The following is a 27,565-nucleotide window of genomic DNA, read 5'->3' as shown; positions in this document are numbered from 1 at the left end:
TTTACATATCTTTGGCTTCTAGAAACTTCCAGGAGATGATCACGTGACCCTTGTTTATGTTTTAGAAAGCCCATATAACCCATGTTTTAGAGAATTAATTTTAGTAGAAGCTGGGCTGTTAGAGTGTTCGTTGTATGCTTTGCTGTTTGGAGTTATTTCAATTGCTTGGTTTGGAATTATTTCAAATTACTTGGATTCAAAAAGATTAATTCCATTATTTTTCTGGAAACTACGTGTGCTCATGTAATATTGTGGAACAAGAACAGTTTTTATAAAAATTTGTTCAGCTATTAGAAACTGGAGTGATAAATCTTATTTCCACAAGGAACTGTAAACTTCAACACTACAGATTGCATCATACGTCATCGTCTTCAATATTGGAATCTTCGTCGAGATTCGAACTTAAAATCTTTTGAACATTTCCTTATTAGGACTACTAAAATTTTATTCTCGGGTCATTCTTGGGATATTTTTTGATTTGATTCTTTAAAACCGTAAGTTCATATTTTTTTCATTTCACAGAAATTTTCCAGGGAAATAAATTATTGTATTTTTCAAAGGTTGTCGTTTTCACTCTTTCTTGTGTTACTGTTTATTCGAGCCTAAACAAGTGAAATAAGAAATTGGGCGCTCGTCCTAAGGATAATTTTGAATTTTGGAAAAAATATTACAGAAAACTAAAATTTTTAAAATTTGAATTCCCATGTTTTTGAAATCTTAGTGAACTCGGCAAGCCTTTTCAAAAATGTCATCAAATGTAGACATCTTTCTTTCGAATCCAACCCAGGAGTAATTATATTTTTTCAAAAAAGATGATTTGATAAATATTTTTGTTCAGTGTTTGGTAGAAAAGAATGTTTTAGATAAAAGCGCATTGGTTCCGGTCAGTAAGTCTGTATCAGACTCTGACACAAAAATGAAGGAATTAGAATTAAAATACAAGATGGAATTGGAGTTGAGGAGGCTGGAGCTTCAAATAGAAGAAAGAGAAAAACAAACGCAAGTGCAGTTACAGTTGGAAAAAGAAAAATAACAAATGTTATTCCAAAATGAACAAATGAAATTGAAGAAAGAGAAAGAACAAATGAAATTGGAGAAAGAAAAAGAACAAATAAAGTTACAATTTGAGAAAGAAGAGAGAGAGAGACAGGAAAGAGAGAAAGAAAAATAGATGCAAATGCAGTTAGAAAAGGATGAAAGAGAGAAATAAAGACAAATTCAGTTACATTAAAGAACAAATGCACATGGAAGAAAGAGAGAAAGAGAGGGAATATCAATGTAAATTGATGGAAATTGAACTGGCAAGTGAACAGCGTTTCACTCTTTAAGACCAAATTTAAGTTTTGACCTTGCAAAGAATATTAGATTACTGCCCCCTTTCAGAGAAAAAGAGGTAGACAAATGTTGTACTCGTTTTGAAAAAGTTGCTGAAAATTAGAAGTGGCCTAGGGAACACTAGACTCAGTTATTACAATGCGTACTCACTGGTAAGGGTAGTGATATCTACAATTCACTGTCAGTTCACCAAAATGGTAGCTATAATGTGGTTAAATAATGCATCCTAAGGGTTATGAGTTATTCCCTGAGGCTTATCGGCAAAAATTCAGGAACTATGGAAAATAAGATGGACAAACTCATCTCGAATTTGCTACAGAAAAAGAGCGGTTATTTGATACATGGTGCTTAGCCAAGAAAGTTGAACGAGATTATGAAAGTCTCAAACAACTTGTATTACTTGAATATTTCAGAAGCTACGTCCATAGTGACATTAAGTTTATCCTGACGAGCATCAGATTGAAACATTAGAAAATGCTACTCGAGCTACTGATGCGTATTCTTTAACTCATAAAGTTCCTTTTGTAAATAAGACTTCTACTCAACAGTCATTTGGCATAAAATATTTCAGCCTAATACAAGCCCTTCTAAAACTAAATCTAGCACAACTTCTCAAAATCAAATTTCAGAGAAGTTTGATTCAATATCCTAGTCTCTTCCTACGTGTACCTAATGCAACAAGAAAGGACACGTTATTTCCGACTGCTACAAATTGAAAAATAGGCTTCAGAATCAAGACAGACCTATTCCAAATGCTCTTATTTCTAATAGGTCAAGGTTACGTTCATGTATTGAAAGCAATATTTTTTGTTGGGTCTAATAAACCCATCTGATTTGATTATGGAAAATTATAAACTATTTTATATCGAAGGGTTCTATATCACTCTTGAGCGATTCTGCCAATCCTATCCCTATTAATATTTTAAGGGACACTGGTGCTTCTCAGAGTCTTTTATTGTCAGGTACTTTGTCTTTTTCTGAGAAGTCTTCTTCTAATGAGAGTGTTCTTATTCAGGAAGTTCAGTGCGGCTTTCTTAATGATCCTCTACATTAAATAAAAAAAAAACTGTCGTCAGACTAAGTTTCAGGACCTGTGACAGTCGGAACGGTCTGTGTTTTACCCGTTGAAGTCATTCGTTTATTAGTAGGCAACGACCCAGCTGGAGACAAGTTTGTGGTTAATCCACTTGTAACTGACAACCTTGCTTGGATCAGAACGTCGATCCAATTGCAATATAATTCCCTGATGTATTTACAGCTTGTGCAGTTTCCAGAGCTAAGGCAAAGAATGCTCTTGAGGATGATGTTGATAAGGAAAGTATTCCTTTAGGTGACGCATGTAATGATCAGGTTCTTGATAAGGTCACTTTCACTCCATGTTTGGATCAATCAAAAGGTATTGATAACAGTGATCCTCTTTTAACGACTCAATTTTGTAAATCTAATCAGGGTGATATACGACAATCACTTTTCCTTAAACAGGAAAAAAGATCCTGAGATCTCCTGTTTGTTTCAAAGGGCCATTAGTGAAACTGAATCGAATGAAGTTTCTGTCTGTTATTTCTGTAAAAATGGATTTCTTATGAGAAAAAGGAGACCTCCTGAGGTACCTGCTGATGTCCAACAATCAAACAATCAAATAGCAGTTCCAAAACCATACAGACAGCAAATACTTAGACTGACCCATGATTGTTCCTGGGTAGGATTTGAAAGAAAGATTTCCACTTCTGATGACATTTTAGGAAACGCTTGCAGATTTCACTAAAGATTACAAAACCATGGGGAATTCAAATTTCAAAAAACACTTTTCTGAAATGTTTTAGCCAAAATTCAAAATAATCCCAGACAAGCGCCCAATTTCTTATGTTGCGTTTTTAGGCTCAAATAAACAGTAACACAATAAAGAGTGAAAACAACAAGCTTCAAAATATTTAACAAGTGATTTATTTCCCTGGAAAAATATTGTAAAAATGAAAAAATAAGAACTTACGGTTTTAAGAATCAAATCCAAAATTAATCTAAGAATAATCCACGAATAAGATTGTACAAGTCCTAATAGTGAAATGTTCAAATGAATTGAAGTTGGAGTCCCGACGACAAATCAGAGATGGAAGGCGATGACGTATAGTGTATCCTTTGTGGTGGTGGAATGTCTATAGTTCTTTGTTATTCACAAACAATCCTACGGTGTTGGAAATCCGAATACAATTTTTAAGAAATGTATTTGTTCAAGAATTCTGTATGAGCACACACATATTTCCAGGAGAAAAGATTTGATCCGTTTGAATCCAAATAATTCTAATGAACATTCAAATAACTCCAAACTAACAAAACAAAAGAACACCTTGACATCAAGTGTTTGAAGCCCAGACTGAAAGATCTCTTTCTCTAAACATCACTATTAAAACTAATGCCCAATTTCGGAAATGCCTGAATTGCGAAATAGAGGGTCACGTGATCATGTTTACATTTTTAAAAAAAATCAATTAGGCCCAGCACGACCGTGATAAAAGCAATCATTTTACTCCAAGAATAAAATTTTAAAAGTTGTTTACTTCACATCGCTGTGATCATGGATCGAATTGTTCCCAAACTAATTGCAAATAAAACAAATTATGTTTTAGAGATAGTCGATGACAAGTATCATAGAGACAGAAAAATTATAGCGGCAGGAGGCATATAGGCAGAAGTTTTGGGTCTTTTAAAATGCAAAGGACAATGCAATGATATCTAAAGTAGTGATCAAAATTATAGACGACGAGGCACTTCAATGCGTGCTCCTTGTTGTAGAACATAATAAAATATCCGATGGGAGAAAGTAATATTACACGAAATTAAAGATTAAGTTGGAAACAAAACGAATGGTTGGTGTTTAGGTTTTTATATGACAAATATGTTAATGAGAGTATTTGATTCTCATAGACGTTGGGAATTACAATGCGTACAAAGATTAGGGACTTTACCCCACCCAAACTGAGCATGGACAACTCCCTACGTACAAAGATAAATGGTCATGGATATTTAATATTTTTAATATTGTACGTATGCTGCGTAATTTTTTTTTTTTTTTTTTTTTCTTTTATTTTTTTGGGGGGCGCGTTAGTTGTAGTTGAAATTAATGCTGTTATTTCAGTTATGTGCTGGATACATATTTCACAGACAATAAACTCCACAAACAAAGATGTGGAATGCTGAATACATGATACTTCTTTCCACGCCAGTTTATATAAGAATAACGTGCAGACGGAATCAATTTTGTGGTAAAGCGAAGATCTCTGTGTTCCTTGGCAATCAATTAATTGACCATGGTTGCTAGAAACCATATTTGTATGACCAAAATCAAACTAAAAGGAATTGACCTTAGGCGAGATAACAGATCGCACCTCCAATCCACATGAGACATGTCGGCCTGTTAACCTCCGACAAACATGCAGTGTCCTTGCAAAGAAATGTCTCAATTTCCGTGATATGTTTATTAAAAATTATTTGTATCAAGTTTATACATGTTGTAACATTATACATGTGTAACTGACCAATCAGAACCCTCTGTGCATGAGTCATGTCTCCCCTGGTACTATCTACAGGCGTCTGCCTCTTTGAATGCACTCTGTATTAAGACCTCACAGTAGTCACTTGTATATATTAAAGTATTGATAGTTAGAACACGACGTGTCATCTTATGTTTTAACACAATAACACAACATGGTGTCAGAAGTGGGATGCTAATTATAATTGGAATAGCACATGGATCGTAAATGGATATTTTGAAACAATAACTTTACAATCCGCGGAAGATTTTGCACGAATTTAAAACCTTAAAAACGTTGAAATTTCTGCTTACGAACTTAATACCTTCGAAATGGATCTTTCCGGCGTGCCAACCCCTATTATGGGCTGGGAAGATTCCAACCTTACCAACTCATGGGCTAAATTCCAGCAACACTGTGAATTAATATTTAATGGACCGATGAGTAGAAGAAGTGATGCTGTCAAAGCAAACTACATTCTACTTTGGGTAGGCGACAAAGGTAGAGATATTTTCAACACATGGACTGTGACGGATGAAGATAAAAAGGATCCATCAACGCTCTTTACAAAATTCAAACATCACGTGCAACCAAAATTAAATCCGGTCTTTGCCAGATTCAAGTTTAACAACGAAATTCAAGGCTCCAGGACAATAGACCAATATGTGACTTCACTGAAACTTTTGGCCAAGGACTGTCTCTTCAAAGACGAAGACGACATGATTCGTGATAGAATTGTCTTCGGGGTTTCGTCACCAAGGATACGAGAAAAACGTATCAACGAAGGTGAAAAGTTGACCTTGGAAAAGGCTATTAACATCAGTTAAAGCCATGAATATGCCTAGGAGCAGCTTCAGACCATGTCTGCATCAGCCAGACCGGAAGTACATGCGACAATTAAACGACAGGCCAAGACAAAAGAACTACAGCCAAAGAAAAAATGGACCACATCTTCCAGACGGAGCGCCAACGCGACCTTTGGACACTGCGGACACAAGTCACATTCAAGCCAGGACAAGTGCCCTGCAAAAGGAAAGACTTGCAATAAGTGTCATAAACTCAATCACTTTGAGAAAGTGTGCAGATCAAAAACGGTCAGTTTGATTAACAATGAACATAAAAACGAGAATTTATATATTGACAGTGTAAAAAGGGATATAATTGCCAATGGCCAGGCGTATGCGGCGATAGAGGTAGGACCTAATTTAGTTTTTATTGATTTTAAATTGGATACTGGTTCTCAAGTTAACATCATACCATCGCATATATTCAAAAAGCTAGACATAAAACATCCACTTCAACCTACATTAAGCACATTATCCGCATATGACGGCAAATTATTGAGTACAGTGGGTACAGTCAATCTCACGTGTAAACGCACTGAACGTACACATGAACTCGAGTTCTACATTGTTAAAACGAAAGCACCACCTATTCTTGGTTTACAATCTTGTATGAAGTTAGGCTTAGTTAAATTTACATACTCTGTTCAGACACAGATGTCAAATTTACAATGTAACAAGAGAACGCCCCTCACTAAGGCAGTTGTTCTCAAGGAATATGCCGAAGTCTTCAACGGCATAGGTTTTTTCCCTGGGGAATGTAACATACACATCGACCCCAAGGCTACACCTGTAGTGCACCCTCCGCGGAGAGTACCTGTCGCACTTCAAGACAGACTCAAAACTGAACTTGATCGCATGGAAAACGAAAATATCATTGCCCCAGTTACATCACCTACAACATGGGTAAATTCTATGGTTGTCGTAGAAAAGCAATCGGGTACCCTAAGGGTATGTCTCGACCCACAATATCTTAATAAAGCAATTTTGCGTCCCCATTACCCTATGCGCACATTAAACGATATCCTACCCTAATTATCAGGTGCAAAATACTTCACCAAATTGGATGCACGGTCCGGATATTGGGCAATAAAACTGTCACGCGACTCATCATACCTCACAACTTTCAACACTCCTTACGGCCGTTACCGTTTCTTGCGTCTCCCATCTGGTTTGAAATCATCTCAGGATGAATTCCAAGGGCAGATAGATGAGAGCTTTGAAGGTTCAATTGGTATCGTTTCGATTTGCGACGATATACTAGTTCTCAAACGTTCCCTCGAAAAAGGAATCCGGCTAAATGAGGAAAAACTAGAAGTAGGTTTTACAGAACTACAGTACTTCCGACACATTCTGTCAGCAGAAGGTCTCAAACCCGACCCTGCCAAAGTATCAGCGGTCAGAGAAATGGAACAATCTCGTAACCGCGCGGAGTTAGAAACCATTCTTGGCATGGTTAACTACTTGTCCAAATTTGCCCCAAATTTGGCTGGGGTCACCAGTCCGTTAAGACAACTGTTAGCGAAAGACGTAGAGTTTTCATGGGACTCTCCGCAAATAGACGCATTTCAAAAGGTCAAAGACATAATTACTATAAGCCCGGGACCTGTTCTGTCCTATTTTGACCCTAAGAAACCACTGACTTTGCAAGTTGATGTGTGATGCGTCAAAATATGGGCTTGGTGCCGCCCTAATGCAAGATGATAAGCCCGTGGCTTATGCATCAAAATCCTAGACTACAACTGAAATTAATTATGCTCAGATAGAGAAAGAAATGTTCGCTATACTGTTCGGATGCAAACGGTTCCATCAATATGTATACGCGAGAAAGGTACACGTTCAAACGGATCACCTTCCACTTGTCGCTATAATGAAAAAGCCCATCTACGCAGCCCCACCGCGACTACAACACATGCCTTTGCAGCTGCAGCGTTATGACCTAGAGGTAAAACATTACCAAGGTAAGAACATACCCGTAGCAGACACACTCTCCCGTAAGTTCTTATCTGATACACACCCCACCTTATCTGAAGGTATAGATATGCATGTGCATATGGTGTTATCAGCATTACCTGTATCTGATCGTAAGAAGGAAGAAATTCAATCTCTTACTGAACAAGACCCCCAACTGGTCATACTGAAACAGGTCATAATTGAAGGTTGGCCTGAAAAGAGATCAAGCTGTCAATCAGAAATAATTGACTATTGGAATTATAGAGATACACTTTCAGTTGTAGATGGGTTAATCTTGAAAGGTCAAAAAATAGTCATACCACAAGTCCTCAGGCAGAAAATGCTAGAAACTGTACATTCGGGACATTTAGGTATTGAGAAGTGTCTGAAAAGAGCCAGAGATGTCTTGTTCTGGCCAAGAATCTCAGCTGACATTTCCGATTTAGTGTCAAAATGCTCTGTCTGCTTGGAGCGCAGAAGTTCTAACCAAAAGGAACCTCTCATCCCCCATGACGTCCCTGAATATCCATGGCAAAAAGTCGCCACAGACCTATTTACATGGGATAATAAAGATTACATTGTTGTAGTAGATTATTTCAGTCGCTACTTTGAAGTTAAGGCTCTAGCAAGCTCAAAAAGTTGCACTGTTATTAATCACGTGAAAAGCATATTCGCGCGCTTCGGAATACCGGAAGTCGTTGTCAGTGACAATCAAACATGCTATTCTTCCCGAGAGTTCGCAAGCTTCGCGAAAGAATGGGACTTTAAACATGTTACATCGAGTCCCACATACCCTCAGTCGAACGGCCTAGCGGAGAAAACACTTCGAACTGTAAAGAGAATCCTCTCAAAAGCAAAAGCCGATGGCAGAGAACCGCTTATAGGCATATTAGAATATCGAGCCACTGCTCTTGATATCGGGTTCTCAACAGCACAATTGTTGATGGGGAGACAACTCAGATCAATTCTCCCAACAACCCGCGAAAAGTTAATTCCCAAAACACCCATCACCGCTGAGGTAAAAAAGAAAATTACACTTCGCCAGAAGAAAACAAAGAATTAGTATGATAAAAGTGCAAAACCACTTAAGTTAGGGGAATCCGTCAGAGTTCAATTCAAAGGTCAAAACTGGGAACCTGCCGTTATAATAAGAAAACTTGACGAAAGGTCATACTCAGTTCGCACCAAAGATGGTACCATTTATCGTCGCAATAGACGTCAGCTCATGAAAACTAATGAAACACACACCGTACAATGTAATATAAATGCGCCCTTCTCTCAGATTGAAAACACACTGTTTACAGCAGTAACACTTCCCGCAAATGCCAGTAAACCAATTTCACAATCAGTGGAATCTCAATGTTTCAGCCGAAGTACGCCTGAGCCTGCCGCAAGAAACCCACAAGATTGTCAGCAAAGCGGATACTACACACGTTCTGGTAGGCTAGTAAACCCAAAGATAATAGAGTAGTGTAATATCAGTTCCTAAAACCTGTACATATCCTGGATAAGAAACAGTTATGAAATCCTGTTCTCACAGATAAGAGAGACTCAGCTAACAGAACAGTCATTAGTGTAGCACAGTGTATGGTTTTGTTGATAAACACAGATGGTGATTCAAGATAAGGACCAGCTGTGTACATTAAATAACAATCAAACAAGAAACAGGATATTTAAAAAATATATACAATGCATTCTCAGTCTGTCACAGACTTTTATTAGTTGATCATTGTAAGCATTGCTATCAAAGACGAACTTGATTTTGATATATTAGTTATAATGGCTCATGATTCATTTAGACAGTTTATTAAAAGTTAATAAAACCTTTTCTTTGTAAGAAGAGAGATGTAACATTATACATGTGTAACTGACCAATCAGAACCATCTGTGCATGAGTCATGGCTCCACTGGTACTATCTACAGGCGTCTGCCTCTTTGATAGCACTCTGTATTAAGACCTCACAGTAGTCACTTGTATATATTAAAGTATTGATTGTTAGAACATCTTATCTTTTAACACAATAACACAACACATATGTAATTTCCAAGTGTCATAACTTGTATTGTACTAAAAATATTTATAGTTGTATGTCAAGTTCGTATAATACTAGCTACATCTTTTTTTCAGTAAGTCGTGCAAATCAATTTTAAAGCGGCTTACGAACATATTGACCTAAACGGAAATTCACTCAACAACATTTTATTGCACTAAATATAGTCTTATATTCATTTTAGCTGATTTATGTGTATGCTGCCTTTGAGAAAATGAAGTACAAATGTCTGAACAACAAAAATGAACGAATCTGTAGCAGTCATGACATTAAGGGTAACCACGTGTTGATTATCAAATACTAAAATGGTATAATGGTCACTTTAAAAATGTACCAATTTTGTCAAATTAGGTGTCAACAAGAATTAGTTTTTTTCGCATCATATAAGAAAAATCTTATTCCTGACAACTTTACAACACCTCTCAGTGTTTTTATCAGTGGTCCCATTACAATAAATTCTTATGTGGCTAGTTAAAGAAAAAGTTGTCGCACACAGGAAACAAGATTTTCTGATGTTGTAAATGTATCTCGTGCGTGTAAATGGAGTAAATTATCACTTTGTTTCGTAAGAAGACAAGAAAATACGGAATGAATAAGAGAGTAAGTAAGATTTATATAGCAAATTTGCTAAAATTAACAACTGCGATAAGGTTAACAACTTCATTGAAATTAAAATCGTCATGATAGACAACAACTGAGCAAGTGGTGTCAACGAGATGCACCGGAGATACAAATGAACCTGACTTAAAGGATAACTAATGACGCAGATTCGTAACGATGATACCTCTAAAGGAAGAACCGTACTGCCGAGAGATAACAAAATTAATGTTCTCTACTCTTGCACACTTGGGTATCTAGCATAATGAACCACGTTCTTCCAGTTACAGTGTGCGTGTGTGTGTGTGTGTGTGTGTGTGTGTGTGATTTGACTTTGTAACGAAGTTTTATGAGTTTTTACGATGTCTGCAGTGTGGCAGTTTATAGTGATGTCTTGCACTGGGGCATCATGCCGCAGACATGTAGCATGATGTCCCACCCAGTCACATTATCCTGACACCAGACCGACCAGTCCCAACACTAATGTATTAATGCTTGGCGCCAAGCGAGGCAGCTGCTAGCACCGTTGTTATAGGTCTTCGAAGTGACTCGGCAGACCTTCGTACCCTGTCATGGTATGTATGTATTTAAGATTTTAATGTTGTTTTGTCTGTGTTTATCGTGGTATAAACGGTCTGTTGCCGAATTACACAGCAAAATAACATAAACTCAGAAAAATATTAAACTTTCAGAATTACAATTTTTATACTTTTATTTAATTTGTTATTTTTATTTTTATTTAAAGATATTTCCTATCAGATTTAAAGCTTTATTTTAGTGTATTAATTATTAATAGCTACATTAAGATCAAAACAAAAACACGCACACACCCCCAAAAAAGAAAACCAAGAACAACCAAAAAAAGAAATTCTTCCAATGGTAGGCGATCTAAGGTTTGGAACATTCCACAGCATGGCCTTAACCTTTCACTTAAATTGTCATGCTTGGTCTGAGTAGAAGTTCAATATTCGAAGCAATGGATACGTTATTTTGTTCGACATATGAATGACTGGATGTGATGCTATCATGAATTCATTGTGACTTGGCCCAGTCGTTATTGTCTAGACACATCAGTAACCTGTTTTCGTTTCTTTAAATCTATTTTTATGTTCATTCACAGTTTAGGCTACCTACAGGGACTACTTAAAAATGAAATTAAACCTATGGGTAAATGGTTATAGTGATGGGGATCAAATAGCCAAACAGTGCAAGACATCGACTATGACAGTTACGATTGGTGAGTAGCGGTATTTCTATCTCCCAACTCCCACATCTTAACTAGGTCGGTGTATTACATTATCAGACTGTGAATCAAATTATTATAATGATAATCTTTGAACCCAACCCCCCTTCTTCCAATCCCTATTATCCATTTACCTATTGTTTTAAATTCATTTATATCGATCCGCAGGGAATGTGCTGTACAACATACCCCCAATGTTATTCTTGGTAGATTTTGAGTTTCCCAGCTTTGTCCTTCAAACCTAATCAAAGAATTATTTATCTCCAGAAAAGTTAAAGAGATTCTGTCAAATCAATGTATAAAATTTTCTAAATAGAGTATAAACCCACCATTTTTGGGGGGGGTTTTGGGGGGTTATTTATGTTTCATAGGCATGCCGTGTGTATGCCTTCCGATCCAACGTTTACTCTTTATAGAAGTACTTAAGTAGTTCTCCTTACAGATTATACATGAATAATGCCAATTGGGTCTGATAACATCGTTATGTTCTCACCAATGGAAATATTCACAACATTTATCAACTGATAGAACTGTATGTATGTATGTATGTATGTATGTATGTATATGTGTATATATGTATGCATGCATGCATGTATGTATGTATGCATGTATGCATGCATGCATGTATATATGTATGTATGTATGTGTTTGTGTATGTATGCATGCATGCATGCATGTATGTATGTATGTATTAGCATTTTTTTTCTATATTTATATCTGTTTCTCTATTGTTCCTTCCTTCTTGCTTCCCTTCATTATGGTATTAAGATAGTAATTATATAAACAAAAAGAAGAAACATAATATTCCTCACTATAATATATAAGGAAAATTCTGGGTCAGCATCCGTCAAGTCTCGTGCAAGATTGTCTGATATATGACATGTGCATCAAAGTGACATTTGCCCAGTTACAGTGACCATTTATATGAGTGACAGTGGTTATTAAATCGGTAATAAAGAAACTTGTGATGTATGGCGATTTGCTGGAAAATGATCCATTGTTTACCGAGTAGTTAACTGTCAAAACAACATGGACTGACAAATAACTCTATATTTTTTGTATTGTAATTGATGTTTACAATTATCAGATTATCTTTCTGAAGTTTTGTGTCATTTGTCATTTTTACACTTTTCAATCCCTCCATTTAGTTGGCACCATATAGAAACTAGTGTGCTCAGGTACCGTAAAAATTACTTTCATACATACATGCATACATACATACATGCAACAAAGGGGACGTCCATTAATTATGTCAACAATTTTTAGACAATTTTTTACCCCCCTCCCCCCTTGTCAACAACTGTCAAACTTTCACTGACCCCCCTAATAAAATTTTACCACCACCCCCCACAAACTGACAATATTTTATACGGCTGGCTTTTATGCTAAAAATATGCTAAAAATAGAATTATGGAAATTAAAAGGTCTAGAAATAAATTTTAATACATATTTTTTACTTGTTTAACAGATTTCAAATTGACTATAACACTGAATTCATGAAAAAATCGAGAGTTTATATTCTAGCTTCTATCATCTTTTCATAGGAAAGCCAAATGTTCCTCAATTGTTATAATGGGCATAGTGGCTGATTTTTTGTAAAAAATAACATTGTTGACGTCAATTTATCTTGAACTCCCCCCTCCCCCATGTCAACAATTGTCAAACTTCTTCAAACCCCCTCCCCCCATTCTGTTGACATAATTAATGGACGACCCCTAAGTATATTATATCGCGCTTGTGATGAGACGCAAAGGAGGTACATTAGACCATGAATTCGGTCACGATGACAAAAACACGCAAAAACCTTCTCCCTGCCCCCCCCCCTTCACCGCCAAAAGAAAAAATAAAAAATAAAAAAACTAAAAAAAAAACTACCATCAATCAGCTGTCAGTATTAGATAGTGTCCGTTATATAAGGACATTATGGAAGGTTTTCATTGGGAATCCTTTTAACTCTGTCACAAATGTGTCTCCAAGAGGTCGAGGTCACATGCGGAATCAGTTCTATGCGTATGGATGTTTCTGCTAAGACAGATTGCAATGTACACTCAAGTGTACGATCAATCGGAAACAATGTATTACTTGAAAAGACTCGCATATAATGCACCGCTTGTAAAAACGAAGATGTTACCATATAATTAGTCTTTAGCCTGCTTTTTCCATTATAAAAAGCAAGTCGTCGGTCCCCTAGAATGTGAACTTTCATTGTTGAATAATCATGGACTTTATTATCTATTGTTGACAAGACAAGATATTTGATATAACGGGATTGAACTATCTGTATTAAACATTAATGTAGACAAAGATATAGGCAGATATTTTGAGTCTTTCATTCCACAAAGAACAATGCTATGATATGTAGTATAATAATCTAACTTATAGACGGTCACGCACTGCATTACGTGCTTTTTGTTGTAGAACGTAAGAAAATATATGATAAAAGAAGTTAGCATTTCGTGTATGAAAGATTAAATTACAAATAGAGAAATAGAAATAGATAAATCAGGGTATGTATGATATTTATGTCTCATAGAATTCCGATGCTTTCAAAGATTAGAGAATACAACACACCACTGTTGTAACTCTTTTTTGAAAAAGCCAAACAAATTAACCTGATTAATGTCCTTCAGATAAAACAACTTGTATAAGTATGTATGGATATATGTATTGGTATATATCTATGTTGTTTCGTAATTTATTGATTTTAACAGCTTTTTGGACATATTATTAGCTACATGATGCTGAAGACATGGCAAAGTGGGCATGATCTTCTAATTGTCTCAATAAGGATGAATTTCTGTTTTCCAAAGTTTTCTTGTCAAATAAATAGACATATTTTAAATATCTTACATTATTCTCATCGCAATATATATTCAAATCTTACTAGATTCATTAAGGCAGAGTGGCGTCAGCGCCCAGATATTCACATTTTCATTTCCTTATAATTTTCTTCTTCTTCCCCTTTACCGAAGTAGATTCCTAAAGCTTTGACTTTTTCTTTGATAAATTGCGCTGGTAGACCAAAGTGTTTTCCTCGCCAGTTTCCTATTTAAAGAATTTCTGTTTCCTCATGATTAATTTTCGACCCTGAGGCCTTGCCAAATTCTTCGAATTCTTTTACTAAGTGCTTAAAGGAATCTGGGTCTTTTATAAAGTTCGTGCAATCATCAGCGTGTTGTAGCATTTTTATTTCCTCTTTTATGTTTGGAGCTTTAATACCTTCTATTTCTTTATTCAGTCTTATTTTTTTTAAAAAGAATGTCTATTGCTATTACGTATAATAGCATCGATAGTGGGCATACCTGCCTCACTGATCTTTTAATATCAAATTGCTAGGTGCTAGCTCCATTGACCTGTACTCTTGAAGTTATTTTATTGTACATGATTTTAATCGAATTTTGCAAATTGCTTCCAAAACCAAATTTTTAAAATACTTTTTGTATGTAGTTGTTTTCTAATCTATCGAAAGCTTTTTCCTGGTCAGAAAGTACCATAGCACCTTTTAACCCACTATCATTAACGTAATCTATAATTGTTTTGATACTTAGTATATTGTTCTGTATGTTTCTTACTTTTGCCCCGCATGTTTGATTGATGTTTATTATTGTTTCCATTCCCTTTCTGATTATTTACCGCTCCGGTGGCCTGGTGGTTAGAGCGTCCGCCTCGGATGCGGGAGGTCGTGGGTTCGATCCCCGGCCGAGTCATACCAGAGACTTAAAAAATGGTACTAACAGTTGCCTCGCTTGGCGCTCAGCATTAAGAGGTTAGTGTTAGGACTGGTCGGCCTGGTGTCAGGATAATGTGACTGGGTGGGACATCATGCTACATGTCTGAGGCATGATGCCCCAGTGCTAGACATCACTATAAACTTCCACATTGCAGACATCGTAGCGATATGACTGAAAAATTGTTAAAGCTACGTTAAAAATCAAAATCACATCACATCACTTCTGATTATTTCTGCAAATAGTTTGCTTAGAATTTTATAAGATGTGTTTAGGAGGGAGATGGGCCTCCAGTTTTTTAGATCCTCTCTATCTCCCTTCCCCTTATATATCAATTTTATAATGCCTTCCCTCATGGCTTTTGTCATGGCATCGTTTCTTAATAAAAATATTATTAAACAACCATTCTAGGATGCGCGACAACTCGCAGCAGAATTTTGCATAAAATTCCGCTGTGAGTCCATCTCCACCTGGGGATTTCCCTTTAGTTAATAGTTTGATAGTGCCTATTTCGAAATGAACTCTTCACACAAGCCCTTGTGTTCTGATGAGATCATGTCACACTCACTATCTCCTAGATATTTATCTATTGTTTTGTCATCTATTTCCTGAGATTGATATAAATTTGTCTACATTTTTTTTATATATTCCATGATTTTTTTGCTCTTCGTTATTTTCTCGTTATTAAATTTTAGACTTTCTATGCTTCCCCCCCCCACAAGTTCTTCCATTTTGTAAAGTCCTTCCGCCTTTATATATACTAAAGTATATTTTCCTGCCTTTATTTCTTTACTTTTTTGTTCCTCTTCCTATATTTTACTTAATTTGTTTTTTAGTATATTTTCCAGCTCCGGTGTATTTTCCTTTTCCAATTGTCTTCTTATTGTCTCTTTTTCCATTTTTAATTTAGTTAATCTATGTTTTGAAAATTTTACTGCTATTTTTATTAAAGATCGTCTTTAATTTGTCCCATTCTTTAATGATGTCTTTATTCCCTTTCTCTACACACATTCTTTTTCTTCTTTTATTTCTATAACAAAATTTGGGTCCTTTGATATGTTGTTATTTAGTTTCCAGGTTCCTCTACCCCACTTGCTTCTGTGATGTATCTCTAAAAATATTAATTTATGATCAGATACCTTAAAATCCATTATTCCTGCTTCTTTGTATATATTTGTATTGAAGTACGTACACATAAATTTATCCAGCCTTCTGTCTTTATTTGTTTTGTATTCATATGTAAATTCACATCGGATCATGTTCAGTCTTCTATATGCGTCTATAAATTTATGTTTATTAAAAAAATATTCCATTTCTGGCTTAAATCTTAAGTCATTGGTTGTTAAAATTTCTGTCCTGTCTACTGAATCCCCCAACCAGTTAAAATCACCCCCTAAAATTACGTTTTCCGTTGTATGCTTTTCGAGATATTTTGATAGTTTTCCTATGAATTCTTGTTTTTTATATTTATTCGCTGGCATGTATATGTTGACAAAGTGTGTTTCCTCTATTACTATATGTAGTAGTCTCCTTTGAAAAATAGCCCCTCATCTTTCCCATTTAATCCCAGTTTTATTTTCAACCAAAGTCGCCACCACCACCCCTCTCAAGTCATTTCCAATAAAAAATTTTGTTATTAAAATTCCGTTAAACCTTTCCTCATATAAAGATATCAGTTCTTTGGCAAATCCATTATGTGTTTCTTGAAATAACTAGATATCATAATTTAAGTCGTTACTTAATTTCATAATTTTTTCTTTACTAACCCCGTTTATATTAATTGGCAAAACACGGAAGTTCGTTTCTTCCATTTTTGTTCATCCGAGGTTGCCGCTTTTATGGTTGCACACAATTTTGGGTTATTTTTGTTTGTAAATTTATTGTATATCTCAGTCTAGTTATAATTGTATTTATTGATTTATTTTAGTTTCTTTTAGGGGGCACAGAATCCCCCTCTCCCATTGTACTGTTTTGTGGAGTGTCAGTCAAGTTTTCGTCGGTCCCATTTGCATTAACTATTACGCTTCCTGTCTCTATGTCCGTTTCCGTTTCCCTTGTGTTTTCCGTTTGTTGCGTACCGTCCATGTCGATTTCATATTCTGTCACAGTCTCGAAGTTTTCGTTGCTTTCTTCTTCATCCTCCCTTTCGCTTTCGCTGTCACTTCCTTTGTCTGTATCTTTTTGTCTGTGTTGTTCATCCAATCTGGTTTCTTCTTTTTTTTTTCGTGTTGCATTTTGTTGGAGTGTTTTCTCATTCGTATTGTATGCTGTTTCTGGTGTATCCACTCCCATTTCCTCTATCACCCCATCCTGTGATGAGCTGGAGCCTGACAGCACTTTTCTCTTCTTTACGACGTTTTTGGAGATTGACGTAGATGTTATTAGAGTCATGCCAGAAATCTCTAGTTTGTTTCCTGTTTCTTTCTCTCCCTGTAGGGAGTTTTCTTCTTCCTGCAGGAGTGCAGATCTATTTGTCAAAGTAATTTGCTCTTTGTGGGAGGTGGCCTGGGTGCCAGTCTTGTTTGGGCTAAGGATGTCCACCCATTCTGTGTTCGTCTGTGGTTTCTCGTCTGGGCTAGTTATTTCTTGAGCATCGGTTTGTTTGGTTTCTGTATTGAGATTTGTCTTTTCTTTCTCATTTCTGATTTGCGAAATGATCTTTACTATTTGTGGTTCGCTCTCCTCTTCATGTTGCCCGTTGGTGTTGCCACTTTGCTCGCATAGGTGGGTACCGTTGGCACTGCTGGTTGGGCGTTACACGTGTTGGGGCTATGTCCAATTGATTTGCATTTGGGGCATGGTCTATCCATTTCACACCCTCTGTACCAGGATTTGAGTCTAAATCCCATGACATAAAAGTGGGTATTTTCCTTTCTTCTTCCTTTGTTGTTAGAAGTATTCTCACTCCGGATTTTATGGACGCAAACCCCCATATGGTTGCCAATTTGGAGGTCTTTACTTTGGTTTTCAATTTCGTCTCTACCTTTTTTTTATCAGTTCTTTTGTATCAGTCTCTAACGGCAGTCCTGATACAAAAACCTCTATCATTTTTCTTCAATTTCTCTTGTGAAAGGTGGAGTTGTCTCCACCTGGGCTGTCAGACCTTTCACTTCGATGGTATTAGTAGTGGTACATCATGTTGCTTGGGATAAAGTACGTATCTATTGTATCCCCCATTCTGCAGCCCTTCTATTTTTCTAATGTCCACTCCCATCATGTTTAAGGCTGTTAGAATTTCCCCTTCCCAATGATGAAACAAACAAAAAAATGACCTTTCGTTAGTAGTACTCACTTTCCTGTTTGCTTTGTCCTTTCCATTTCAGAAGATAAAACAACAGACTGTACTTCTCAACAAGAAGTGTCGGAGTTTCCTTTTTGTGCTGAAACTTTGTTTCTAATACAATTTTTGTTACGGCCAATGCCCTTGTAAGGACTTATGTAATGGATGGATTAATTGGTGTACAGATGTTTTGTAAAATAACATATTCTGTATAACAAACTCGGGTTGCTATGGTCAAAGACACAATGTGTATATGATGCTTTATTTTACTATTGGTTATGGTCAAGCAATAAATGTAATTATTTTTCTAAAAATATTATTATTGCTACTACTTTTAACAAAACATTAGAAGTCGTACCTCTTGTGTTCCGTCGTCAAAACGACCTGAGAAACATTGTTTCTCTCCAAATATTTTCAAAATAAAAGAACCAGTAACTATTGAACAACTGTGAGTTAATTAATCCAAAGGCTACCAGAGTATTGAGCTGAATATATAGTGAACCGAGCCTCACTGTGGTAAATATAATATTGACAATTACATGTTGTTGTTTTTTAAACGTACACATATATCATTCTCAATAGGTTCGACTTATAAAGTATGCAAAGCACATTGCACATACCTCTAATGACTTTCACGCATGCAGAGATAAGTAATCAAGCGAAGAGAGAGAGAGAGAAAGAGAGAGAGAGAGACAGACAGACAGACGGAGACAGAGAGAGACAGAGAGAGAACCAACCGTGGAAAATTGAATCCAACATTATTTCATTGTTTCAGTAAATTCAAAAAAATAAGTTCGGTAATATCTGTATTTATATTTCTTTTAAATCTAATTTTTTTAAAAAATGCCATCTTTCCGTTGTATAATTTCCTGACTGCACAATATTCCAATGACAGGTAAATTGTACGGCAATATTTATTGCACCATTTTAGCAATGAAATCAGAGATCCATAAATTTAAACTCATGCAGATATTAGGAACTTAAATTTTATATGATTCTAAAGGACAAAATCATGAAATTAAAACACACAATGTATCCAGAAATTTAAAAGAAATTTTAATGGCAACATACTTTATCTCCTTGTATGGTAGCATTTGCTAAATTTGAATCTTTTATATAAAACAAAAATGTCCTCGCCGGCCATGATCTACCAATGTCCACGGTCTCCGTGATATTGTCAATAGTGTGAGTCCTTAGTTTATATTGTTAGTTCAGACTACATGTGTAACTGAGTCTTCGTTGTCCATGACGTAATAATAATGTCCACGGTCTCCGTGGATTTGTCATTTGTGTCCGTCCTTAGTTTGTATTAAAAGTTTCGGCTTTATGTGCAATGAATCATCGTTGTGTGTAATGAGTCATCAACGATCCCTTAATTTTGTCAAGAGTGTGCGTCCCTAATTTATACTGACAGTTCAGACTAAATGTGTAAATACATCTATTCATTGACCTATCAATGTCCACACTATCCTTGATTTTGTCAGTATTGTGCATACTTAATTTGTATTGATTGTTAAAAGTGTGTTTGCGATTTGGATTTTTAACGTAGCTTTATCAATGTTACAGTGATATCGCTACCATGTATTTCAGTGTGGTAGTTTATAGCATTGTCTATCACTGTGCATCATGCCCCAGACATGTAGTATGATATCTCACCCAGTCATATTATTCTGACACCAGACCGACCAGTCATAACACTAGTCTTTTAATGCTGAGCGCCTAGCGAGGCAGCTGCTAGTACCATTTTTGTAAGTCTTTGGTATGACTCGGCCAGGGTTTGAACCCACGTCCTCCCGCATCCACGGCTGACGCTCTAACCATTAGGCCACCGGATAAGTCGTATTGATTGTTAAGACTAGACTTTGCAAACATGTCCTGGTTGGTCATAATATACCAATGTCTACGGTCTCCGTTATTTTGTCAATAGTGTGCGTACTTAGTTTGTATTGATAGTGCAGACTAGATATTTAAATGCATCTTCGTTGTCCATGACTTACCAATGTCCACGGTCTCCGTTATTTGTCAGTAGCGTGCGTCCTTATTTTGTAATGATTGCTCAGAATAGATGTATGCGTCCTTTGTTTGTATTGAAAGTTCAGAATAGATGTGTGAATGCGTCTTCGTTGTCCATGACGTACTAATGTCCATGTTCTCTGTGATTTTATCAGTAGTGTGGGTTCTTACTTTCTACTGATATTTCAGGCTACATATGTGAGTCATCCTCGTTCATGAGATACCAAAGTCCACAGTCTCCGTGATATTGACAGTAGTGTGCGTCTTTAGTTTATATTAATAGTTGAGACTAGATGTGCAAATACGTCTTCATTGTCCATGAGTACTAATGTCAATGATCTCTATAATATTGTCACCATCGTGTATCCTTGGTTTGTATTAATAGTTTAGACTAGATGTGTGTATACATCTTCGTTGTCCGTGACATATCAATGTCCACGGTCTCCTTGATTTTGTCAATAGTATGCGTCCTTAATTTGGATTGATTGTTAAGACTACAGTAGATGTGTACATCGTTGGTCATGAGGTACGAATGTTCACAATCTCCATACTTTTGTCAGCAGTGTGCGTCCTTAGCTTGTATTGATTGTAGAGACTAAATGTTTAAATACGTCCTCGTTGTCCTTAACGTTCCAATGTCCACGGTCATCATCCTTTTGCCAATAGTGTGCGTTATTAGCTTCTATTGAGACTAGATGTGCAAATACGTATTAATTGTCCGTGACGTTGCAATGTCCACAGTCTCAATGATCTTGTCAGCAGTGTGCTTCCTTAATTTTGATCAATTGTTTAGACTAGACTAGATGTGTAAACACGTCCTTGTTGGTCAAACTGTTCATGTGTCTTCGGTGGCCTAAGATTACTTTCAATACTGTACGTCGTTAGTTTGTATTGATAGTTCCGACTAGATATGTAAATGCGCCTTCATTGTCTATGACGTACCAATGATCGCGGTCTCCATGATTTTGTCGATAGCGTACTACGTTAGTTTGTATTGATAGTTCAAAACCGATGCGTGCGTCCTTAGTTTATTTTTTCATTGATCGAATTGCAATGAACTTAATTACTGACTTTGGTAATTTCTCGATCAACGAAAAAGTGGTGATAAATTAATATCTTACAAAAAATTATTTCACAAAAATTGCCGGGCGAATCTTTATTTTTTTCTGCGTTATTTTATGTTATTTTATGTTACTGAGATTATAGTAACATGACTAAGTCGATTTCACTGACTAATGATGGAGTTATAAAAATAAAACTAGCTAAAGGTAAGATACCAGTGAGAAAATTATCAAAGAAATATAAAATTAGCAACAGAACAATATGCAAGATCTGGAACAATAATAATGATGCACCAGCTGAAAATCAAAAACAAAATAATGATGATAAAAAATTAATTCCAGCTGCTACTATTCCGATTAAGGTTGAAGAAACATCAACTAAGGTTGAGAAACCTGAATCAAATAATATCATTGGAAAATCTGCTGATGAAAAATCAACAATAAATAATATCATTGAAAACTCTGCTGTCGTTGAAAAGTCTGCACCGAATAATGTTAGTAAAAAACCTGCTGTTGTTGAAAAATCTGCATCAAATAACGCTGCTGAAAAATCTGTTGCAGTTGCCTCTGATAAAAAATCTACATCGAATAATGTTGTTGAAAAATCTGCATCGGATAATCTTGAAAAATCTGCTGCAGTTGTCTCTGATAAAAAATCTTCATTGAATAATGTTGATGAAAAATCTGCATCGAATAATGTTGCTGAAAAATCTACATCGAATAATGTTGAAAAATCCTATGCAGTTGTATCTGCTGCAATTGAAAATTCAACATCAAGTAATGTTGTTGAAAAATCAGCACTAAATAATGTTGTTGAAAAACCTGCTGCAGTTGCCTCTGATAAAAAATCTGCTGCAGTTTTCTCTGATAAAAAATCGGCATCAAGTAATGTTGACAAATCTGCACCGAATAATGTTGAAAAATCTGCTGCAGTTGTCTCTGATAAAAAATCTGCTGCAGTTTCCTCTGATAAAAAATCCACTGCAGTTTCATCTACTGTCATTGCCACAGTTGCACCAATAAGAGTTAATTCGAGCGCAAATGCTCCTGTTAAAAAATCTGCCGCAGATGTCTCTGATAAAATCATCGTTAATAAATCGGAAATCGTTGAGCTGTTGAAACAAAATAGAAAATTAAAAAATAATTTATTTAATGCTAAAAATCAAATTGACGAACTCAAGGTTGAAGTAAACATGGGACATAATAAATCAGAGCTAGATGAAATTAAGATAAAAAATTATATCAGTGAGATTGATGAACTGAGGAAAACAATTGATCAGATGAATAATCGTGATAAGAAATTTCTGCAATATCGAAGCAAGGAAATTATCAGACAGATGATTGATCTTGATGTTAAACAGCAGTATCTAGATGAGGCCTGGAATAAATATCATGCTAAGCAGTCTAATCTCGAAAAGATTGCAAAAACACCATCGTTAAAGAAAATTGCTAATGACGTCACAATCAGGTCAGTGCTGTCTCGATTCGATTATGTCAAACCTAAATTAATTGTCCCAGGACTTCCTCGAGGATGATGCTATCAAAATAATCGTCAATCAAAATAAATCCTAATCCAGAATAATCAAAATAATCTTCATCCAGAATAATCAGAATAATCTTCATCTGAAATAATCAGAATAATATTCATTCGGAATAATCAGAATAATTGTCAGTCAGAATAATCTTCAGCTGGATTATTCTTCATCTGGAATAATTAGAATAATCAAAATAATTTTCAGTCAGAATAATCTTCATCCGAAATAATCAGAATAATATTCATCCAGAATAATCAAAATAATTTTCAGTCAGAATAATCTTCATCCGAAATATTCATTCGAAATAATCAGAATAATCTTCATCCGAAATATTCATTCGGAATAATCAGAATAATTTTCAGTCAGAATAATCTTCATCCGAAATATTCATTCGGAATAATCAGAATAATTTTCAGTCAGAATAATCTTCATCCAAAATAATTAAAATAATCGTCAGTCAAAATAATCTTCATCTGAAATAATCAGAATAATATTCATTCGGAATAATCAGAATAATCTTCATCTGAAATAATCAGGATAATCATCAGTCAGAATGATCTTCATCTAAAATATTCATTCAGAATAATCAAAATAATCTTCATCCGAAATAATTAGAATAATCAAATAATCATCAGTCAGAATAATCTTTATCTGGAATAATCAGTCAGAATAATATTCATCCAAAATAATCAGAATAATATTCATCCAAAATAATCAGAATAATATTCATCTGAAATAATCAGAATAATCTTCATCCAAAAATTAGTCAGAATAATCTTCATCCAGAAATAATCAGAATAATTTTCATCTGAAAGTCAGTCAGAATAATCAAAATAATATTCATTCGGAATAATCAAAATAATCGTCAGTCAAAATAATCTTCATCCGAATAATCAGTCAGAATAATATTCATCCAAAATAATCAGAATAATATTCATCCAAATAATATTCATCTGAAATAATCAGAATAATCTTCATTCAAAATAATCTTCAGTCAGAATAATCTTCATCCGGAATAATCAGAATAATCTTCATTCGAAATAATCAGAATAATCTTCATCCGAAAATCAGTCAGAAAAATCTTCATCCAGAAATAATCAGAATAATTTTCATCCGAAAATCAGTCAGAAAAATCTTCATCCAGAAATAATCAGAATAATCAGTCAGATTTTATTTTATAATGTCCGATAGCTAGTGTATTTACTCCATCAGTGGTATACCGTTTATCATCAAAATTATTTAATGATGCTTTGTTAATCCGATTTGTTGTTATCTCATGATGGTACGATCTGAATGAAAATGATACTGCAGATAATATTTTCTCGTGAGAATTTCGATGCAGCGCTGCAAAATAATCATTGAATTTTAGTTTGTTCTTCACAAAGTTGTTGCTGACGCATTTTGCTTTTTTCGTCTCCTTAGATGATTCAGATATCAACGAGAACATTTTCGATCTTAATCCAAAAATTTCACGTATCGGATCCAACGCAAATTCATCCTTAAATTTTCCAATGACCTTTTTGTTCGTGTTATCGTTAAATTTCCCCTTAACATCAGATAGGTCAAATAATTCCCTGTTATCGTAAATATCCTGAAACAAATCGTCATTGCAATCTGTACCAGGAATTTCATACACAAGCGAATCAGTGTCGGTAAATAATAATCTAGCGTTGGGCCATTTTACTTTAGTAAACCCGTAATGAAAATTGAACATAATAGGTTTTGATAGATCCAGCACAGCAGCACCAATATAGATTGGTTTATTGAGATGTAGCGTTGGCTGAAGCATCTTGATTAGCATCAGATTACTGTTAATCAAAATTTTGTCCAGAAAGCAATTTGATTTTAGTAATTTATTTCTCAGTTCTTTATCATTAACTATTCGAATATCAACTCGTTTACGAATATTCTCCATGGTCTTACCAAACACAGCATTATTCATTATTTTATAAAAGTCCTTTTCAAACTCACTCGTTGCAGCAGCCCGTCTGGTAGTATTACCATTAATGTATTCCTTCATCCACGTTGAATGGTTGAATTGTAATACCTTATGAATCCTAGTCAGAATCAATCCTGCTTCAATGGCCTGCTTCAGTATGGCATAATGACAAACATATCGAGTCTTCGGTCTCAGATTCGGCACGAGCTTGTGAATTTTTACTGGCTTTGTTGTTCTTAGTGATAATTGTTCCTTCGATAGCATATCGTCAGTGATGATTAGCGACTCTGCGAGAAATGGATAATCATTATGATAATCATGAAGACTGGCAGGATAATCAAAATCAGCCTCGATGTAATAGCTCGTTGATGGACTCATCTCGAGAAATTTTCCATCCTTGAATGTTTCTGAAAGAAATTCCTGTTCGCTGATCCACTTAAATCCACCGTGTGGCATTGGTTGCGACATAGCACATTCATACAGATTATTAGCAATAAGATAGGTAATATAATTAACAGGAATATTAGGATCGTAATCGTGTAAATATTTATTATTTGCGGCAGCATATTTTTTCGTGATTACGCTGATTCCACCTCGTATTCCTCGCTCGATAAACAAGTACATATCAGGATCAGTTAACAATTCCAGCTTAAATTTAGTTAGTTTTAATAATGCATCCCATGATAATCCTGGCGCGGAGTAATAATGAGCTGGATCTAGCCCGCAGTGGCCCATTGCTGTTTCACGGAATTTTTCGAATATATCAGAGAGAAGTAACACATCAACAGTCAGATATAAGTCATGATAGTCCCCGAAATTTTTGCAACCAAATACTTCCCAGATTTTCCTAGCATGGGCGTATTCAGCATCGGTAATATTCTTTTCTGTCATTGATGAGTAAAATTTGTTCTTATCAGGTAATGTTGGATCATTGAATCTGGCTGGACCATCGAAATACTCATAGGGGAATATTCCTTTCTTCGTTAAATATTTTACTTGTGATTCATTGTAATATTTACTCATGATTGGAAAGCTTGAACAATTCTTCGCTAGGTTATCCAATGAGGTGCTCATGAATTGTATGCTATCGATGAAACGAAGATTTCCAACAGTAATTGACATTAGTCGCTCGCTATTATTCGGAATGCAACTGATACCAAGATTGTGCTCTTTCATATATGAAACAATATCAGAATGACCTAACGCTCGCACGATAAAGTGTCCGTCATAACCTCGAAGATTGTGAAATACGACCGGAATATACGGCTGAACAACTCTGCATCGTGTATGAGCAGCACCGAGGTATCTTTCTTTGATGATATCATAGTAGGGTAATCTATCGTTAGATAAATCACCGCGACAAATACAGCAACGCTTGCTCTCTTTGAAGGATTTTAAATCCTTAAATTGATCACCTAGCTCAGCAAATTTAGCAATCCTTGATGATTCAGCGAGTAGATATTTAAGCATGTGAACTTCAGGTGGTGGATCTGATCCGCGATATATCGGGGACAGTCTTGATAATTTTTTGATGATGCAAGTTGTCATTAATCTGTATGAGGCTGGCACGTGTTTGTTGACTTTGATTGTTTATACGTAACATTGACATTTTTCCAGACTACAGACGCATTTTCCATCATTAACCGGTACAATAAAACTTTCGAAATCACCATAAATGACAAATGGTAATTTTCTGGTTCTCTCAAACTTTTTGAAGTATAACAAACTTTTCCCCTCAGCCGGTGCTGTTATTTTTTTAGTCTCAAAGCAGTACCTGTTATGCTCGATAAGTTTTTCACGAGATTGGAATCCATTCAAGCAGCTATAACAAAAGTGAGTCCTAGTTTTGTGCGCTGTGATTGTTGATCTAATGAGTCTAGAAAAATCCTTAATCCACGCGTAATGATTCTTGTAAAATAATAAATTTATAACCCTGTTATCGGTGTCATGCTTAGCAAGTGGGGAAATTCGCATTGGAAAAGGTCGGTTCGAGTCATCGAGCGAGAATATGTTAATTCCACTTGGAAACAAAGTTGGATTTAGTCGCTCACTTTTCTCAATGTATTTCACAGCTACTGGAAATTTGATGCTCGTCATATTTATTCGATTTTCATATTACTTACTCGGTATGAATGTTGATCCGCTGGATATAACGCTGATAATAGTGCCCATAAGCAACATTTGTTATCCATATTTTGTACGTTGATGCAGGAATTGGTTTTCTGAATTCTATCTGGTAACGGAACATAGTAACTACCTGTTTTTAACTCAAAGGCACTAACCGATAGTGTTATATTTAATATTTTATCAATAACCCAACCTGATCCGTATGAAGTAAATTTATCAACGTGTGATGAAATATCCTGGTAAAATTCATTGGAAATCTGATTTAGGTCAGTAGATTGATCGATTATTCTTGTTTTAGAATTTAGTAACGCATTTTGAACAATACTATCATCGG

This window comes from Sinohyriopsis cumingii, chromosome 14, assembly GCF_028554795.1.
Source record: "Sinohyriopsis cumingii isolate HCF-2022 chromosome 14, ASM2855479v2, whole genome shotgun sequence".
NCBI classification, from domain to species: domain Eukaryota; kingdom Metazoa; phylum Mollusca; class Bivalvia; order Unionida; family Unionidae; genus Sinohyriopsis; species Sinohyriopsis cumingii.
This window is presented reverse-complemented; position numbering follows the sequence as displayed.